We start from the raw sequence: 16,966 nt of genomic DNA, 5'->3' as shown, positions 1-16,966 counted from the left end.
TTTAGTACTCAAAGAGAATCGAGCACCTATCTTTGACCCTAGAGGGAAGTTCAAACCAAATTGGGGAGGTCCGTACATCATTAACGAGATATTACCAGGAAAAGCTGTCAGGCTTCAAGATCATGATGGAATCGAGTTACCAGAACCAACCAACCTTGACCAAATCAAACGGTACTACATTTAAGGAGGCCATTTTTGGTCGAATCAATTTTCCTACTACCTAGTTCATTATGGCTTTTCTCAACCCCTTTGCAGCTTGTTCAAAAAGAGAAAAAATATGCCTTTTACTTCTTAGTCTGATTACCTAACCTAGGGGAGGGAAAAATCCGAACTACGTTTTGGCCTGATCCCAAAAATTTGGGGTACGTAGGCAACCTGAGAAATTACTTCAGGCCTGACCACATCAAAATAAAAAATAGATTCCCCGACAAAGAAAAAATCTAAAAAGAAAAAAAAATATCATCATGGGGAAAAAAATTCAAAATGAAATGCCACACAAGGGGCATTTGGGTTTTTGAGCCTCAAAATTCCTTTCTTTTTATGCCTAGTCCTAAGCCTACCTATAAAAGTCCTCCTAAGTACCGTGTGGAAAAGTCAAGGAGGGCAGCAAAGCATGATCAGACAATAATTCTAGAAGTTCAGAGGAGAAGAAAAAGATAAAAAAATGATAAAGCCTCCTAAGTTGAAAACCCGAAAAGGGCGACTTAGACAAAAATTAAGGCAAGCTCGCAAGGTTGAAAATCTCAAAGGACAACTTTGACAACAATCAGAGCCAAGAAAAAAAGAAAGAGCTCGCTAGATTGAAAACTTGAAAAGGCGATCTAGGCAAAAGTTAGAGCAAGCTCGCTAGATTGAAAACCTGAAAAGGCGATCTAAGCAAAAGTTAGAGTGACAAAGAAAAATAAAAGAAAATCCTAAGCTGAGAGCGGTCCGAGCTGAAATATCAAAAATCCGAATAATCAAGTTCAATACTTAGCTTAAACCAGGCACAGACTCAGAAGTCACAAGTATCTTGTCTACGATCAATCTGAAAATGTTTACTTCCCCAAGTGAACCAAGAGAGAGAAGAGTGAATTTTATGATGAGTCTCAAAAGGGAAATAATTTTGTTCTCTTGAGCCTGACTCAAAATCTTCAATAAAATTAATCAAAATCAAAAGTTGGATCTTTATTGCGCTTTTGGTAATCAAATATTTCAAACCTTCAAACAAGGGGCATTTTCTTCTCCCTCTAAATATGTAAGTTCCCCCCTTGTACCAGGGGCATTTTTTTTAATGATGTGTTCAATTATCTTCGATTCCATGTTTATTGTCAAATTAGGGATATTTTGTTTTTGAGTAATGTTAATCTTAAAAGATAATGGGAACCCCAAACTTAAGGTTACCCTCTTGGTAACATTTTTTCAAAAAACCCTTGAGGTTCAAAAGAAATAAAAACTCAGGTTTTAAATTCATAAAAATTTTAGATAAAATCTTGAGGTTCAAACAAATGCATTTTGGATCTCATATAGGAGGTAGGGCATTCATTCTGTCCCAGATCTATTCTTTCCTAGATTTAACCCCTCTTTTCCAGATTTCATTTTCAATCGTTCTTTCCCAAATTACTTCCTTCATTCTCTGTTTTATTCAGCCAGATGCTGCAAAGGGCTTTCTCGGAATTATGCTCAGTTGCCGCCGAGGGCTTTCTCGGAACTATGTTCAGTTGCCACCAAGGGCTTTCTCCAAATTATGCTCAGGTACCGCCAAAAGTTTTCTCGGAATTATGCTTAGATGCCGCCAAGGGTTTTCTTGAAATTATGCGTAGATGCCGCCAAGGGTTTTCTTGGAATTATGCTCAGATGCCACCGAGGATTTTCTCAGAACTATGCTCAGATGCCGCCAAGGGTTTTCTTGGAATTATGCTCAGATGCCACCGAGGGTTTTCTCGGAACTTTGCTCAGATGCCACCAAGGGTTTTCTTAGAATTATGCTCAGATGCCACCAAGGATTTTCTTGGAATTATGCTCAAATGCCGCTGAGGGCTTTCTCGGAACTATGCTCAGATGTCGCTAAGGGTTTTCTTGAAATTATGCTCAGATGCCGCCGAGGGTTTTCTCGGAACTATGATCAGTTACCACCGAGGGTTTTCTCTGAATTATGCTCAGATGCCGCCGAGGGTTTTCTCGGAACTATGCTCAGATGCCACCATGGATTTTCTTGGAATTATGCTCAGATGCCGCCGAGGGTATTTTCGGAACTATGCTCAGTTACCGCCGAGGGTTTTCTCGAAATTATGCTCAGATGCCGCCAAGGATTTTCTTGGAATTATGCTCAGATACCGCCGAGGATTTTCTCGGAACTATGCTCAGTTACCACTGAGGGTTTTCTCGGAATTATGCTCAGATGCCGCCAAAGATTTTCTTGGAATTATGCTCAGATGCCACCGAGGATTTTCTCGGAACTATGGTCAGATGCCGCCAAGGGTTTTCTTGAAATTATGCTCAGATGCCGCTGAGGGTTTTCTCGGAACTATGCTCAGTTACCGCCGAGGGTTTTCTCGGAATTATGCTCAGATGCTGCCAAGCGTTTTCTTGGAATTATGCTCAAATGTCGTCGAGGGTTTTCTCATAATTATACTCAGAGGTCGTCGAGGGTTTTCTCGGAACTATGCTCAGATACCGTCGAGGGCTCTCGGAATTATGCTCAGTTTAGCTCAATTTATATTCATTTTGTGCTCAAATTTTACTCAAACTCTTTGAAATCTATCTCAGATTTTGAATCCACACACTTGCACAGTTGTTACATCAGTCAAGGAGAATTTTCTAAAATTCAAGGATCTGACACTGCCAGTGAGACCTCGCGCTCAAGGACTTGACATTTTTCTAGTTCGTGGAGAGTTTTACCCTCAAGGATCCGAACACCCCGACGAATTGCTAAATCAAGCTGCAAAATGAACTGTCACTAGCTTTGGCATTTAGATATCGCACTATCTACCAAAATAGATTTGCTATCTAGTTTGCTTCAACCCTCTGCCAAAGAGGGGCATCTATAGACACCCCATTTTTTCATTCGCCTGATTAATCAACTAGTCAACCCGATCGCAATGGTTCCCAATGATGGATGTCTATTCCAATACTTTATTTTGTTACCAGATATGTTTCAGAAATCTGGATCAGGTATTTCGAACTGACAAAACTTAGAAACCACACTACGCTAGGAAAATACGACCCCAGAAACATAGAAATCATCTTGCAAACCAAAAAGAAGCTTCACGATAAAAATTACTAAAAATGACCAAATTACCAAAATACCCATAACCTTAAAACATCCTTAGAGCCTACGTTACGCTTAGGAAAACTCATTCAAACACATAAAATAACAAATCAAAACTAAATAAATCATTTCGCCAATGTTCACAAAATTTGTCAAAATTACGAAAATGCCCCTTATAAAGTTCACGACCATTTCATACAAAAAACTTCATAAATGACAAAAATCAACATTCTCATTGAATTTCTTATGAAAAACTGATTCCAAAACATCCTGGAACATTGAAAAACGATTTAAAACGTAAAAAATCATCTCCGAGGGTAAAATGATAATTTTACAAATTTAATAATTAAAATTTTTGAAATTAATAAATAAAACATTAAATAATGTAAAGTGAAACATTAATAAAATTAATTTAAAAATTTAAACTAAAAAATCTATCAATCAGGCTTTCAGGCAAAATTGTTGATGATTGCCAGGATATTTATTCAAAGACCCTTCTATCTGGGGGCCCAAAGAATTAAAGATATAATAAAAGGGGGTTCTCCAAAAATCAAAGTCAATCAAGTAAGACTAAATTCAACCTTAAAGTCAATCAAGTAAGACTAAAGTCAAGATATTAAAAGCCAACCAAGAAAGACTAAAGTCAAAGTATTAAAGTCAATCTCATAAGACTAAAGTCAAACCCTAAATCAAAACCCTAATCTAAACTAATCAAGTCAATCTCATAAGACTAAGTCAAAACCCTAAATTAAAACCCTAAAGGCTAAGTCAATCTCATAAGACCAAAGTCAAAATCCTAATTAAAACTCTAAAAGAAACCCTAATCAAACCCTAATGCTTCTAAAAAACTTTCTAAATAGGAGCCTCCAAACCTTATTTTTGTATTAAAGAAAAAACCCTAGAAAAAGTAAGTGAAGAAGCCTCCACAACCTCTTCAAAGCCCTAATTTTGGAGTCCCAACTCCTTACCTAACACCCCTACTTCGATTTTAGCCTAAAAAACACTTAGAAATCTTTCAAAAATACCTCAAAATCTACAACAAATTCGAAGCACTCAGATCCAAGAAGGAGATACCTTGCCTCGGAGATCAAAAATCAGATCCGGAGATAGAACGAAGTAAGGAGTACGGTACAAGGAGCATTTTCAACAGATCTGAGGGAATAGAACCTTTGCAGATCGAAGTTGAGATTTTCGTTATTTTTATATCTAAGTTTTGTCATTAGCGATGTAATCTTATTTGGGATAAGTAGAGACCGGCATTGTCCGGGCGGGGTTGGTGCCTAACACCTTCCAACCCCGTAATATGATCCCCGGATTTAGTTTTTCTATAGTAGATTAGTTTTTTATCCGTTTTAGAGTTAGTTTGGTTCTTAGACCATAATAACTAGGTGGCGACTCCCAAACCTCAAGGGTCAAAAGCGAATTCGCGCACCCCGTGAATCGAGGGCGCTTTCACCATGTAGGTACCTTACCTTTATTATAGGAATGGGACACCCATAGCCATTAAGAATACAATCAAAAATATATATTAATGATCACACATCACACAAAAGCAAAGACAAGAAAAGAAAAAAAAAACCTAACAAAGAGTCACAACTACACAAAACTAAAATAGATTCATAGTTGGGTACCCAACAAAGAAAAAAGCTTCAGATCAAGATTTATTCTCTCTATCCCTCTTATTTCTCTCCACTCAGTAACCCATTTTTTTTGTTTTTTGTTTTACATGATCACACAACTGTTTGTGTTCTCAACATAATGGTTGAAGCTTATGCAGGCATATCTCAAGATGGCACACAAGCTGGTTTACTAATTTTTGTAAAATTCATACCTATTTAGCTAATTTCCTCTATAATTCAAGGAGTAAATTCTACACATGTCATAATATTCTCACATGAATCATCCACAACAAAACAATGGAAAATTTGATCTGATCATAACATCTCACTCTTTTCTATAGTTCTTATCCACTTTTAAATTATACAATATTTATATTTAGATGCTTAATGAGAGTTACAAAATTATATATGGCTGCTTCTTATAAATATATAGATATATTTTTGGATCATATAAGAGAACTCCATTCCATTTCACATTAATACACTTCTGAACAAGATTACCTTAGTAGTGATAAATGAATCCTTTATGTTTAACCCAAATATGGATCAACTATAATCACAAGCACAGCTGAGACAATATAAAACAAACTAATCGAATCTCTCTATTTGAACCAAACTACTACAACTCATCTTTTGTATCTCATTACAATCAACATGAGCAATGAATCAGGATTAAATGAAGATTTTATAATTATATCAATTAAACAATTAACATCCAAGAATATATAGCATTTTGACAAATAACATTAAAATTAGAATCTGAAACCCTAAAATAAATGTATCTTGTTAAACCATCCGCTCATCAATAATATCTCACATGGTCATGGGAACGTGAGATATCCATCCATCTATCTATCTATTATGCATAATGTAGCATAACCACTGCATAAGTTTAGAGACACTGTCTTATCAATCAATCAAGGACATAAGTTTTCTCTATCCATCCATCGAAAAACATCTATCGTTCTAAGTAATTATCAAGATATGTTTCTTTTTAAAAGAATATTTGTGACCTTAAGGTATCAATCATTTCCATATGATGGTTTTGATTGAGTAAAAAGACTTGAAAAATATGATAAAATCATAAATAGTTAAAGTTGTGAAAATTTGGCATAGTGTTTAAAATGTGAATTTTCAAAGTTCTTCAAACGTAAAATAGAATTTTGAAATTGAGAGTCTTAATCATGATATTTGATATCATATAAATTTTGAAACTTAGCTTGAAGGGAGGTCAAAGAAAATTGGATTTGAAAATCTGACAAAAACACCATAATTTGCATTTTATTCTTAGAACAAAAAATTAGATTTTGATACGTTGAGATTTGGATTTTTAAATTATTCCCAATGTTTCCAAGTAAGGGGTATTACATTATTTTCATTAAATAACTTAAAGTACATGTACTTAAATGTTTTTAATGGAAAAAAAGGTACTGAAAATGTATGTGCTGTTGGGAAAAAGAATGTTAAAATATTGAAAAACTAGTCTTGTTGGTGGCAGAACTCATTTTTTTTCGGTGGTTGTTGGTACCAATTTAAAACAAGATCTACGAATGGAAACTAACTAATCATGCATGTTTTTGAAAGTTTTTATCTTAGATTGAAAATCTAGCATGATTACTTAATATAAAACGATTTTTTACAAACAAACTTAGCAACTAAAGGGTAGAAGGGAGGAGATCTTACTTTTTTTTAGCGTCTTCTACAATGCAATGGCTCCAAGATCAACTCCCAATATCTTTCTTCGTTCATTTTTTGAGTTTCATTTCCCACAAAATCATGATTTTCTTGTATCCTCTCGAAGCCCTTGATGAGACGAAAATTTTCTTCTCTTTCATCAAGTCTTGGATCTCGCTCTACGTCTTTGGATCTAAGTTTGAAGTTTTAGAGAGGCTAAGATTAAGGTTTTAGTATGGGGAAGATATTAAAAAAAATTATGTAAATTTTTCTCTAGCTTTAGTATTTATAGTGTCCCAAGGACGTAAAGGTCATTTTTGAATTTGTTTAAAATGTTTATGTCTCGGATTCCGTTTCTTTACATAATTATAGTCATTTTTAGATAATTTTTCGATACGAACTTAATGGTGTTCTTGGATTTTCAAGAATCATTTTCTAAATGTTTTTTTTAATTTCTAAGTGACCAAACTTAATTATTAATAAGAATTCTCTAAGATACGTAATGGATTTCGAAGACATTACACTTTCACACTACTCGTTGATTTTTTGACATATTTTCTCCTTTGTTTGATAATATTAATCTTTGAGTCGGACTTAATCTTCTCCTATTTCTATATTTTAGCAACTTTTTATGTCTCAGATTCATTGTAGAATTTTCTCTATTTAGCAAATTTTGAATTTGTTCTCTACTTGGGCTCATGAGGCTTGTCACGGATATCCCTTGAAATTAGCTTAGGAATGATATATTCCAAGCTATTAAGTCCAACAAGTTGTGGAATACAAATCTTGATATGCTCAACAAAGGAAATTTTATCAAAATGTGATCAACTTTCGACTAAATTCCGATTCTGGGCCACTATTCATTTTAATTCCAAAAACGTTAACGTGCAAGATTGCAGGTTTGCAAGTGACGGTCTTGCAGGTCTAAAGTGGCAATCTCGCTGATATTTTTCCCCCAAAATGGACAATTTCACTGGTTATAAAAGTGATGGTCTCGTAGGTTCACTACTTTTAGCTAGATTGTCACTTTAAACCTGCGAGATCGTCACTTGAAAAACCTGCGATCTTGCACATTGACGTTTTGGGAATTAAAATGAGCAGTTAGCTGGAATCAGAATTTCATCATATTCGCCTCACGAATTGGTAATTTACCCCATAACAAAACCTATTTTAGGAAATAAAAAACTTATTTTTACTGGAATTTAGTTATACTTCTCACCTCTACAAGCAAGTACATTAGATTTTGATTATATGATGTATTGTTTTCTTTGCAATTGAGTCATGTTTAAAGGATCTTTTAATGGATTTATTCATGGGAAGTGTTAGAAGGCTTTAAGAGAGCCAAACATTGTTCAAAATAGGGGTTAGAAGTTTCGAAATGGGCTGATTTTTTGTGAGGATGATCTCTATGGTGAAGAGATAATCCTCACCAAAAAGAGGCTCATTCCGAAACTTCGAACCCTAGTGTACAAGTTGAAGAATTGTGGACCATCTGATTTTTGTAAACCACTTTTAATGGGGTTAGTAGTATTGGAAAAAATCAGCCCATTCCGAAACTTAACCCATACATTGAAAAAATGTTTGGCACAATATTTGGCTTTCTTTAGGGCCTCTGAACGCCACCCTTTATTCATAGTTTGTTAATGATATTATCAAATTTTCTTGTTTTGCAGGAAGTATGAGGTTCATGATCGATAAAAAAACATATTGAAGTACTACTGATTGCTTCCACTGAATTAACGATGAAGACAATTGAATGGACAGAGCGAACTCATAAGTTTCTAAATATTATAAAATTGAGATTGACCTGAAATATATCATGTTGGATTCACTTTTACAATTTCTTTTGAATTTGTGTCTTTTGGCATCGTAAAATTGTATCGCTTGCCTACCTTATTTCTTATATTTGACTTGGTGTGGCATGTATCTGCATGTCTATGAGCTTTTTAGAATTGCAGATCCACATGAGTGTTATTAGAGTTGGTCGATAGCTTGATATATTTGGCTCCTACTAGACCTGAAGTAACATTTTCAGATCGTGTGATGAGCCAATTCATGGTGCGGCAACCATGAAGCATCCTAATTGCCATGGCAACCTGGCAACATTTTGGTATCGTGTGGCCTTCCTAAGGACAATCTATATGTTGTTTTTCAGGCATTTATTAGTTTGTTTTTGAGTACCTGAAACTGAGTGTTGGAGACATAGTAACTAAGTTTGGTATGGAGAAAGTACAGTTTAATTCTGGAAAGATTCAGAAAAAAAAATTCTGAAATTATAAAAATGATTCTTTTAACCAAATAACATAGGTGCATGGCATTGAAAAGTTAGGTTTAGTGAGATGAAGAGGTGGGAGTTAGGGACCCTAGGGTTTCGAGGGGACTGATTAGCTTGGGTCAGATTTATTTTTCAACAAATTGTCAATTACTTTGGAGAATTGTCGAGTAATTCAACAAATCATTGATTAATTTGACAAAATTAATTAGGCAATCTCTTTTTTGCTGGAATTTTTTTATTTTTTTTGGTAACATTTCTAAGATTTTGTGATTTTGTTGGTGGTGACGCTACAAAAAAATTGTAAAATTGGAACATAAGGGTAAAACGGCATTAAGCCGTTTTTATTAAAAAACGGTATTAACCGTTTTATTTTTAAAAACTGTTCTATCCGACCCATATCCGTTTCTTTAGATGGAACGAGAGTCCGATTGGTCTCTCAGTCGTCTCTCTCACTCGACTCTCTCTCTCTCTCTCTCTCTCTCTCTCTCTCTCAGTCTCTCGTCTCTCTGATCTCAATCGCTCTCTCGTGTCTCTCTCAATCGATCGTCTCTCTGATCTCAGTCGCTTTCCTCTCTATTTCTCACTTTGAAACTCTTCTTGATCTGTTTCAACTTTCAAGCGAAGACGCCATGAGAGGACCTCCGAAAGGTTCTATCGCTCACAAGAAGCTTAATCCAGCGTATGATCTGCTTCTCTGTTCTTCTAATGTTTCGATTTTTCTGGTTTTTCTTCTCTTTCTTTCGTTTCGATTTCATGTTCTTCGTTTTCTAATTTTCAGGATTCCGAAGAAAAAGAACGTTAAGGCTGATTGATCTCTCACTCGTCTCTCTCACTCGTCTCTCTCTCTCTCTCTCTCTCATCTCTCTCTCACTCGATCATCTCTCTCGATCTTAGTTGCTCTCCCTCGATCTCATCTTTCTCTCGCTCAGTCGCTAGCTCGGTCGTCTCTCTTGCTCAGTTGCTTGCTTGAGCTCAGTCATTCTCCCTCGGTCTCATCTCTCTCTTGCTCAGTCGCTCGCTCAATCGATCTCTCGGGCTAGGTACTATCTCTAATCCCTCTTTTCTTTATATAGATTGCATTAGGGATTTGGATTGAAGATTTAGGTTTTTAGATATGATTAAACGCAGTTTTGTTAGTTCTATTATCTCACAGTTCTGATTTACATTGGATTCAATCTTAGATCTCTTGACCTTATTTTGATGTTTTTTATTTTCTTTTGTACTAGAAACAATGTGGTTTAAATTATTGGTGTGTAAGATTGATTAAACGAAAGCGTATGATCACACTACAACAAATATGGCAATTAGGAACGGTTTATTACCGTTCCTAAGCCACTATGAAACGGCTTGTGGACCGTCTTTAATCGAGGCGTCGTTAATGAGGTTAAACGGCTGAAAGCCGGTCTATGTTTCATGATTTGGAACGGTTTAAAACCCTTCCTAATCTGCGTCTTTATATACACAATAACCGAAAAAGATTTTAGACAACGGATTTTATAAAACTGATGTCCTACGTCTGAGACTTTAAATATCGATTATAAACCGATATCTAAAATTGTTATAAATTGATATCTAAAATTAATTTTTATTTTTTTTATTTTTTATTTTCGCTACTTACCTATTACCCACAGTTAGAATAAATCCATATAGAGAACATCGAGGTTCTCTATCACATTAATTTATACACAAAAAGAGTTGCAATGAGTCATAATTTTCAAAGAATGTTATAGTATGGAAAAGTGACTACATAAATGCTGTATCAGAACACAAGCGGACAAGACCTGTAGGTTCAAACAAATAAGCATTTTGCCATTCTATCTATGTCCATTGTTTGTTCAAAGGTTCTAGCAACCAGCCAAAACTTCTTGCTGTTGTTGTATCCTGCATCAAAATTTAGAAACTTAAAAAACCTTCAATGACAAAAAAAAATCCAAGTAGACATTGTGAATAAAATCAAGCAGATCGATCATGAGAAAATATCTACAAAACCAGCCCTTGGTAAATAATTACCCAGCAGCAGATGCCATAATGAGAAATGCTTCACCTAGAAGATTATGCTCCCCACGAAGTAAACGACCTTCTCTTTGTAGATAACCCATAGTGTCAGCAATTCCCTGTAAATTCAACACAATAACAGAGTAAACAAATCAAATGGTATTTCCACATTTACATATATCCACAAGTAAGAACAATATATGTACATAACATACATGTATATCAGTATAATATGATGTTTGGATCCATAATGCAAAGAAGTTTTTCGCTTACTCTGAAGGCTAGATATTTTGGAATGAAAATAGATTTTTCCAGATAACATTTACTCATTCAAAATAACTGTCTCTCAATTCCTTTTCAGTTCACTGGATGAAGTAAAATGGAGTGAAAAGATATGTTTATCTAGAGAAGGTAAATTTTCCTCTGAAAAATAAATTCCCTTTTAAATTTCTCCTAAATGGCAATTCAAAAACCTCTTGAAGTATTTCAAGCATCCATTGTACCATCAGGTAATGTTTCATTTTGATATAGTGCATAATCAAATATCAACTGTTAGCGTTGCTAAACTAGCATTGTCAAAAAAAAACATGCATCATATGGTTGCCTTCACAAACCGAGGGTGTTCTAAAATGCATTTAAGCTATCTCACAAAGACAGATGTCTGTTTCTGTGTCCAACATTGACACAAAGTCTAGACATGCTGATCCCCATGAACCCAATACAGAAATACGCCATACAATTTATTCAATAAATTAGAAGTAATATTTTCTTGAAATACCTATTCGAGATTGTATTTAAATAAGCTGATAGATATTAAAATCAATATATATATAAGTTATAGCTGAAAGAAAAATATTTGACAGAGCTTGGTTAACACAAATATTTGGTGGGTTATTGGTTGCCCTCTATAACTTTTGCTGTTCAATGAACTGTAGAATCACACCATTCAATAGAGCAATGATCTATCTGCCCTGGATAATGTAACAGGGTGCATAGCCTTGTGATTGGTACCAGCAGACATGTGGTCTTCAACAGGTTAGACACATTCTGAAGTGACCACATTGCATAATGCTGCCAGCAACAGAACTTGCTTGCCAAAGAAAAATGTCTGACAAATGGGAAAGTTATGTGCCTCGTAACACATGCAGCACAGGCCTACAGAGCTCAACTGCAATTTGCAATATACAAGCACCTGGAACGCTCAAGGTCCAAGCCTTACTATTGTCTAGGCTTAACTTTAGTTTTCCTTCTGGTGCAGTGTCATGTGACTAGAAGGAAGGAAACTTGGGGATTACTGCCAACCAAGCTACAGCCCAACATTCTTCTTAAAGCATAGGGGTAATCTAATAAGGCTGTGGCATCAAGACCAACCCAAGGGGCAACTAAACCCATCTAGGTTGAGCCCCGTATGACTTACATTATATACAACCACCATATGGGTGCTACATGCATGGGTCCCCGACTCTTTGCAGGTTCCAAGACTTTAGGCCAATTGACCCTAACTCTTATCTCCAGTCCAAAGCAATCATCCAGATAATTAGTGATTTTCCACAACCATTTGAATCACTCCACCCAAAAAAAAAACTGAAAATATCAACTTTATCTTAATGCTATTTCCTGCTAGGTGGTGGAAAATATGAATTACCTTCATATGAGGAAGAAGGCTTTTGTCAGCAGTCTTGGCAATGCGGATAAATGAGGTACAAATCTGCAACCTTGCATGCCGGGCACTAATTGCTGAAGGATCCTGCAAACAATCAGGTGTTCAAAACTGATTAAATACATGCCTAGTCTGGCTGCACTTACATGTAATGGAATATAACCAAAAGGAGGGATAAAAAGTGAAATATATATACATATATATTAACCTTAAGAGTAGATGGTTCAATTCCAAACCAAATACATGTTTCAATTCCAAACCAAATACAACAATAAACAGAGTAATTTACACAGGGAAGTGACTAAGAAACATGTAAAAATTACAATAAGGCACCATGGTTTAGTACTAGGGATAACGTGCATTTTCAGTGGTTACATAAAGAATTCACTTGGATGTTATAGGAGGTAGGTCCAGGAGACAGAGACAAAGACAAGATATTGATTTAGTACTAGGGATAATGTGCATTTTTTTTTTCTACTGTTTTGTAGAAGGAACTGTGAGGAACCTCAATAATGTATCCCCATTACAACAGTAACCTTGCCTACCATTATCCATTATAACATATCCTTTATTATGAGTATTATTTAATGTGAAAAATAAACAGCAAAGATGATACATTGATACTAAATATTGTTCCTGAGTTCCAAGTAAATCAATAAATGATTATTGCTTCTAAGTTCTAAATAAATAAATAAATGGCAAAAATTTTCTTGAAATGTTTTAGTGTCTCAACTTTTTACCTCGTGTTCCTTTTTAGATTCAATTTGTAATCTCAAAGAAAATAATATAAATTCATCAAACAAATAATTTGAAAGAAAAAAAAAGCATAATTCTACATTCAACGAAACTTTGTAAACGATGGGCCAATTAGGAGATATTTGAAGTCATCAAACAATCAATATGATTGAATGATTCACAACCATCCAATATATTCCATCATTTTTGGACATTTTAAAATTTATGAAATGCACGATTAAGAAAAAACTCAAAAATCAACCACTTAGTTTGGCAAATCAGGTAAAGCACCATAGATCCAATGTTTTCAATGGCATTGGAGGCTTACGGCTTAGGGTGGCATAAGGGCAAAGATCAAAAAGGCCTTGAGGCTTTAAAGTAAGGCCATTTTCCCTCGAAGGCATGCCCAATATTACTTCAAGAGTTGTTGAAAAGGCTTATGCCTTGAGGGATATGCACTCCTTTTGAGGCATACACTTTGTGAGGATATGTTGCAGGGTTTTTGTAGCATAACTAGTATTCATTACATAATACTCCTTATAATTATGTTCTCTGTTATAAGGTTTTTGTCCATAATCTCTACAAGCCCAAGCCAGTCTTGCAACTCGAGATTTTTGACGAGGAGTTTTGGCAAGCATTCTGGTGAAATCACAAAAAAAAAAAAAAGAAGCTACCCATCACTGTTCATTAACTGTTTGCGGGGGCAATAAAGAATAGAAAATAATTTTAGTTACAGATCAAAGTTGGTTAGCTACCCAAAAAAAGCTACAAAAATGATTTCCTGTCAAGTAAACTAGCTAGGAATTTCTAAAGTCTCAAACAAATGGTGCTTACCAAGTATAGAAGTAAAACGCATATTTGCATAAGGTTCCTCTCCGGTAAGCATTTCCCACATGACAATCCCAAATGAATAGACATCAATCTACAACACGGAAAAAGTGGATGAACAAGATAATAGAAACTAAAAATAAAATAAAATTAACAATGGATGATATGCAGAAACATTTGTTGAAAATGCCCATGAGCAACCAACAGTACTAAGAATCTTACTCTTTCTGTTACTCTTTCACTTTTCCCACTAAGAAGTTCAGGTGCCATCCACGGAAATGTTCCACGGACACCTCCTGATACTAAGGCTTTTTGCTTTATCATAGACAAACCCACATCACCAATCTGAAAGAATATAAATAGTGAATGAGTTTCTAACAATATTACAAGCTCCTTGTGACAATATAAATGAGAATAAACAAGAGATTATTTTGGAGAAAAACTCACAAATCAACATTGCAATGCCAATATAACAGTCATAAGCTATATTTCTTACTTGCTATGCCATAAACACATAATAAATACCTGTGTCGGTGTCCAACATTGATCCGAACTATCAAATACACCAACCATCACAAATCCGAATGGCCAAAATGTTCATCCAATTAATTCCATGTGTTGACATATATGTTTTTTAAACAAACACTTTTACGTTCATATTAATTATTATGATACAACTATGGCAATAATTCAACGGTTTTCAAGAGTTTAAACAAGTGCAATCAATATAATTTTACAGACAAATGGAGAAGTAACAAAGGAATGATAAAAGTTTGATGTCCACTACTACAAGAAAAGCTCCTAACAAAAGTATAATCGAAAAAATAAATTTAATGTAAACATTGAGCACACCTTGCAGACAGGTCGATGAGGATCTCTCATATTTACCAATAGATTCTCACACTTCAAATCAAAGTGTACAATATCCTTCCCATGCAAATACTCCATCCCTAATGCGACATCCATAGCCATAATGAGCCTCTTACGATGATCAATTGTTCTGCTCATGGGAGGTCCAAACATAGCATTGTGAGTTCAAGTTTTATACCATAGCAAAATGATGCCCAACTTCAGATGGAAGAAATCTAGTTTTTGATAATTAAATGTTCTACCGAATTTTCTTTTGCAAAAATTATTTCAAAGATCCATTAATCATGAACTCTGTCACAGCTGCTAAAGATCCATCAGGGCCATCACAAACTATTCCGTGGAAAGCAACAACATTGGGATGACGCAATGAATTCAATATCATAGCCTCCTTCCAGAAATCAGCAATCTATTACACCAACGAAAAACATAAAATCAGGATAAAGTAAACCATGTCATCCAAAAGCCTTTCATGATATGGTTGGAACTTGAAACAATAGATATTGATAATGGAATCAATAGTAGAAAGGATTACAGAACCAACCAAACGTTCCCTCTTAGACGGTATCTCTGCAAAGCTACTCAATTTTATTCTTTTTACGCTACATCAGTACCCCTCCATTTCCCATGATAAACAACCCCATATGTACCAGATCCCAATTCTCGAATTTGCTCTAGATCATCAATTTTTATTATCTATACAAAAGGCAATGTAATAATTATTAAATTGATGGATACAAATGAATAGAGATGCATCAAAAAATTAATAATCATGTGGCGAGAAGACAATGGACAAGAACCTGTAATTGTCTAATCAAAGCTTCTGCCTCAGCATATGTTGGTTCGATCTTGGAAATGTTTGGACGGTCACTATCAGAGTCAACCTCTACATTGGTATAACGAACAGACGAGGGAGACAACGGAAACGCTGTCATAAGTCGTGAATCATGATGCCTAGGCGAAGACCCTAAATTTGGGTTTGTGAGGTGGTGGTGTAAATTAAATTGTGACAATGGCACCTCGTAATTCTGCCGACTATCTAACATTGTACAGTAAAGAGCAAAAGAGGGTGAAAACGGAAACTCTGTCAAAGGTTATGGATCATGATGGATTAATTTTTGAATCATAATAAGATCTATATATATATGAATATAAAAGAAGATAAAAGAAAGAAAATTATACCATTAGTGCTAGCGACTGAGCGAGAGAGAGGACCGAGCTAGCGACTGAGCAAGAGAGAGATGAGATCGAGGGAGAGCGACTGAGATCGAGAGAGACGATCGAGTGAGAGAGCGCGACTGAGATCAGAGAGACGATATCGATTAAAATCAGAAAATTAGAAAACGAAGACCATGAAATCGAAACGAAAGAGAGAGAAGAAAAATCAGAAAAATTCAAACATTAGAAGAACAAGAAGCAGATCTTACGCTGGATTAAGCTTCTTGTGAGCGATAGAGCCTTTCAGAGGTCCTCTCATGGTGTCTTCGCTTGAAAGTTGAAATAGAGAGACGATCGATTGAGACTGAGATCAGAGAGACGATCGATTGAGACTGAGATCAGAGAGATGATCTATTGAGAGAGAGACAAGATCAACAGACGATCGATTGAGAGAGAGGCGAGATCAACAGACGATCGAGAGAGATGAGAGAACCACTGAGATCAGAGACAAGAGAGTGCGAGAGAGACGAGAGAGAGTGTGAGAGAGACGGCTGAGAGAGATGGATCGGACTTTCGTTCGATCTAAATAAACGAATATGGGTCGGATAAAACGGTTTTTAAAAATAAAACGGTTTAATACCGTTTTTTAATAAAAACGGCTTAATTCCGTTTTACCCTTGTGTTCTAATTTTACATTTTTTTTGTAGTGTCATCTTATTGGGAGCTTCCTGAATTATGTGCTTTCTCGGTGGGATTCAATCAGATATGGATTCTCGTTAGTTTATAAAGTGTCTCGTTGTGTCATCCCTCTCAATCTTAGTTAATAATTCACCAAGCCAACTCTTTAAGAGCTTTGGAGGTCTAAGTTAAGTTGATCCATTGTCTCTATTCTTATTTTTTGTGGT

The 16,966-nt window shown here is 35.4% G+C and overlaps 1 pseudogene across 1 annotated transcript; it reads right to left on the bottom strand.

Moving 5' to 3' along the window:
- Positions 1 to 10,554: 10,554 nt before the first annotated feature.
- Positions 10,555 to 15,949, bottom strand: LOC147381389 (RAF-like serine/threonine-protein kinase PRAF; annotated as a pseudogene). Its single transcript, XR_015174587.1, has 8 exons — positions 15,704 to 15,949; positions 15,149 to 15,312; positions 14,889 to 15,036; positions 14,259 to 14,381; positions 14,043 to 14,130; positions 12,459 to 12,560; positions 10,829 to 10,932; positions 10,555 to 10,699 (listed from the first exon to the last, which is right to left on the bottom strand). The product of XR_015174587.1 is annotated as an RAF-like serine/threonine-protein kinase PRAF (transcript).
- Between the last annotated feature and the right edge of the window lie 1,017 nt (positions 15,950 to 16,966).

Source organism: Akebia trifoliata, unplaced genomic scaffold (assembly GCF_017979445.1).
Source record: "Akebia trifoliata isolate Shusen 1 unplaced genomic scaffold, ASM1797944v1 Contig00521, whole genome shotgun sequence".
Classification (NCBI taxonomy): Eukaryota; Viridiplantae; Streptophyta; class Magnoliopsida; order Ranunculales; family Lardizabalaceae; genus Akebia; species Akebia trifoliata.
This window is presented reverse-complemented; position numbering and strand designations above follow the sequence as displayed.